Genomic DNA, 4,564 nt, shown 5'->3' on the forward strand with positions numbered 1-4,564 from the left:
GAAGTATAAGAAGTAAAGCCATGCTGTTATGTTGAGCTGTAGGGAACTCAGCTCAACAATTTCTGACACTGCCAATCAAGCAGAAGCCCCAATACTATTATGGACTACTGGACTCTTTTAGAATATTTTGCTGAGTTAACACACCTATAATATTCAAATGACAGAACTAAACAGAAAAAGAGGGGATACAGATGAATATCCATTTTGTATCTGTGTATTCAAAGTGGTTAGGATAGATATATAGTTACAGTCTCTTAATGAATAGAGGGATTTGTTCTAATGGTGTTTGTAAGTAACATATCATGTCTGCATCTTGTACAGCAAATATCCACTAGGAAGGCAGTATGCAATGTGTAAATTATTGAAACTGTCCTACCAATTTGATTTGAAACTGTCGCATTGCTATTTGTTTCTGAATAAAATTATGGGGGAAAAAAACCAAGTGTGGACTCCTCTGGACCACAGTGAGGTTGGCAGAGAGAGATCTCCATGGTTATAAAAGTATAAATGATCACATTAATAAATCCATAGAAAGTATTCAAGGAACATGGACATGTCCTTCTGATTAAAACTATCAAAGTATGAATGAAGTGCAGCCTACTTAACATAATAAAGTTCACTTATAACTTCTAGCTAATACCATTTTTTAAAAAATCTTTTCTTTATTTGGTACAGGGACACCTGAAACATAATATAGGAAAGAAAATGTCACTGGGGGGCTTTAAAGTTAATTTAAAACTTGCTTTTTGAAAGACAGTGTTAAAATAATGGAAAGAGAGGCTGTAGTCGACTAGGAGAGGGCATTTTTAAGCTTTACTCGGGCTCAAATGCAGAATATGAAAGAATATAAGACGCTCAACTAAGTGAATAAGCAGCCCCATTAAAGTCTGGGTGAAGCACCTTAAGAAGCACAAAGGAGTGAAGGTGGGGCAAGCCGATGGGACGTCGTTCCACGCTGTTTCCCTGGAGAGAAACGGGAATGGGACTGCCACTGCCTTGCTCCCTACACCTACGGGCAAAGCCACCCTCCAGAAGGCACTGGCAGCACAGATTGCTGGTGAGGATTCGGGCTGCAGACACCCCAGTCACTGCCGGGGGGGAGCGCAGAGGGCGCAGTCCTTGCAAATCCACTTGAGGTCTTATCCCTTAATCCAGCAACTGCATCCACACAAAGAGCCTGCGCAGCAGCAGTTAGCTCCTCTTCGTGCATGGTCGCCAACACGGGAATCACCAAAATGCCCTTCCATTTCTAAATGGCTAAACAAACTGCAGCATGGAAATGTCTGTGTGCCGTGCACAATGAAAAGCACTATTCAGTAGTTAAAAAGAGCCAGCAATCTTTGCAAGAAGAGATGAATCTCAAATGCAAATTGCTAAGTAAAAGAAGCCGGTCTTCAAATGCTACCTGCTTCATCTTCCATTAAATGATATTTTGAAAAAGCAAGGCTATAGAGATAGAAAATAGTTTAATGCTTGAGGGGTTTGTAGAGGGAACATGAATATTTAAAGTGCCGGCAGTTTAGAGGGTTGTGAAGCCATTGTGTAAGACCCCTCATTATTGGATATGGTGCCCACTCATAGAACTGAACGGCACAAAGTGAATTTTTTTTCACTTGCGTATTTGGTACAGGGTCTCACTGAGCAGATGGGACTCATAGTGACCTCCTGCTTTCAGCGGATGGTGGAAGTGGGTGGGAGCATGCTCCATCTTGCCAGGTCTCGGTGGCCGGCCGGCTCAGCACACCCTGGGGGCGGCGCCCGCGTGGCATTTGGGACCGAGGGTCAAACCCTGGTCCCTGAGCTGCCAAAGCAGGTGCTTTGTCTGCTGAGCTATCTTGCCAGCGCACAAAGTGAATTTTTATGTTTGCAAAGGAAAGCAAAATCAACTAGATTGGCTGGGAATATCAGAATAAAATGCAAAACGTCATAGAGAAGCTAGCTCTGGTTACAGTGTGTGCCATGACCTCACTGAAGTGGGTGTGGGGACGGGCTGCTGGCCCAGGAACTTTGGGAGTGAGTGGAGGTTATTAGGCTGAAATGGAATAAGCTGCCGCAAGCGCGTCCTCTGCTGGGCAAAGCCCTTCCCCCTGGCGCCACAGTCCTGGAACGGCTGCACCTTGGGCTCCCCTGCCCGTAGGTCTCGCGTCTTCAGATCGAACCAACAGTGAAGCAAGCTTTGCGGAACGGCGCGCCTGTGCTAACGTGGCCAGGCATTTTCTTGGCTTTTCTCCTCCACAGTACGGTGTATTAGCTGTTCACGGAGCACACACATTGCGCTTGGCAGGTATCACAGATCACCTACAGATGATTTATTTTTTCAGTATTCTTAAAAAGAATTTAAAAATAATTTTAAAATAGTAGAAATGGTACAGAATGTCAAAGAACCAAGATGATAGGAATTGAACGATGGTTGCTGTATTGTACATTGTTATCTTCAAAGTAGTTGCCCAGTTACCAGATATAAGCAGGTAAAATTGGTCAAAAAAATTAAGCATTAAATGTTCTTTTCAAAAAACCAACAGAAATTAGTACTACAATGATCTTAGCTACCTTCCTTCTTTCTTTTTTTTTCTTCCTTCTTTCTTTCTTTTCTCCTTTCTCACATCCCAGTTGTTCTTTCCTTCTGAGCAGTTTCTTTCCTGGTCACAGTACTTATTGTCCCCTTCAGACTTTGCCTTTCCCGGTCACAGTACCTCCTGTCCCCTTCAGACTTTCCCCTTCCCGGTCACAGTACCTCCTGTCCCCTTCAGACTTTTCCTTTCCCAGTCACAGTACATATTGTCCCCTTCAGACTTTCCCCTTCCCGGTCACAGTACCTCCTGTCCCCTTCAGACTTTCCCTTTCCCAGTCACAATACTTATTGTTCCCTTCAGACTTTCCCCTTCCCGATCACAGTACCTATTTATCCTTCAGGTTCTTACACTAGGAAGACAATAAAGCTCTCAACAAGAGGATGTGTCTAAGTGGTACGTAAAACTGTGATATTTTATAGGAAGGGCCTGCGCACCCCTGCATTCTGACTGCCGTAGAGGTCCTGGAAGAACCCCAGCAGACGCTTGCAGCCTCTACACCTATGAGGTGGGGCTGAATAAATAAGATCGTGCTTGGTGGGTGATTGGGGTCGGGTCTGTCCCTGGGGGTGTGGGACATTACAGACAAGCATGGGAAGCCTCGAGTGAGCCACGTTCCCCGGGTCGGCGGGGGCTCCCTTATGCACCTGCGCTTCACTTCCATCGGATCAGAGGGCTGCGCCCCAAAACAGTCATGGAGTTACGTGCAGAGATATGACAGAGTACTTGCTTTTACTTCAAGGTTCCTGTACAGAGCAAGCCTAGAAGCAGCACCCGCAGCGGAGGGCCGGACCTGGAGCTTAACTGCTGACTCCGTCTGTGATGACATCTCCTGGGACTCTGGAGAGACGGGTGAGTGGAGGGTTGGGCAGCAGACGCACACGATGAGCCCGGGGTGATGGTTTCATAGCACATTTATTCACAAAAATTACATTCATTTAGAGAAAACTGTCACTAACACAACTTCTGTCCCTGCTGATCCCCTACCTCTCTGAGGGACAACTGCCCCATGTCTCCCCTGGGTTCCAGTCCAGCTCCGCGTGCTCCTCGGAGCCAGCTACCAGAGCCTTCATTTTAGAGTGTCTGGGTTTCTCCCTCAGGACCAGAGGAGCTCGTTCTGACTTCCAGACCTTCAGAATTCCTACTCATAGTGTCCATGGACAGGATATCATGTCTGCATCTTGTACAATGAATAACCACTAGAACAACACTATGCAATGTATTAATTATTGAAACTGTGCTAGTAATCGGTTTTGAAACTGTCTCATTGCTATTTGTTTCTCAATAAAATTATTTTTTTTAAAAGTGAAAAAAAAAAAGAAAAAGAGAAGGAAGAAAAAAAGAGTTCCTACTCAGGCACGCAGTGAGTGAGCTGCAGCTCATAGCTAGATGTGGCGGCTCCTAGCCTGCCGGGTATCGGCCTGGGGTCACTGAGTGCTGGCGGTGGGAGTGTGCAGAGCCCGGTCAATGCCCAGCACGCGCGCGCACATACACACACCCACACACATGTTAAAACTTCCGAAACTTTTTCTGAAAACAGGAAATTAGGAAAGAAAGAACATTATGCATAACAGCGTTACCTCAACTCCACGCGGTCTTCACTACGATGCAGTAAAGTACAAACACATTGAATATCTCCATGTTGCGCAGTTTGCTAGCGGAATGCGAGGTCGGAACTCCCGCCTGTGGACGTGAAGGCAGTTGTGCCTTCACACTGTGACTGTGAGACACAGTTCTTTAATTTATATGAAACACTTTCGTTCAACTCACTCATCATTTATTAGAAATATATTTATTTAAAAAGTACTCTGTGCAATAGCTAGTTATAGTTCTGCATAACTACCATATTGAGAGCTCTTTATTGTTCATCCAGGAGCACACGGCAACTTCTCTTGCCTTTTGATGCTCTTTGTTATTTCTTATATGCTACTTTTGGACATATTAAAATATTTCAAGTTTGTATAACTAGAAAATCTTACTTTTAGTTTTCAAAG

Source organism: Octodon degus, unplaced genomic scaffold, assembly GCF_000260255.1.
Source record: "Octodon degus isolate 3935 unplaced genomic scaffold, OctDeg1.0 scaffold00199, whole genome shotgun sequence".
Taxonomy (NCBI): domain Eukaryota; kingdom Metazoa; phylum Chordata; class Mammalia; order Rodentia; family Octodontidae; genus Octodon; species Octodon degus.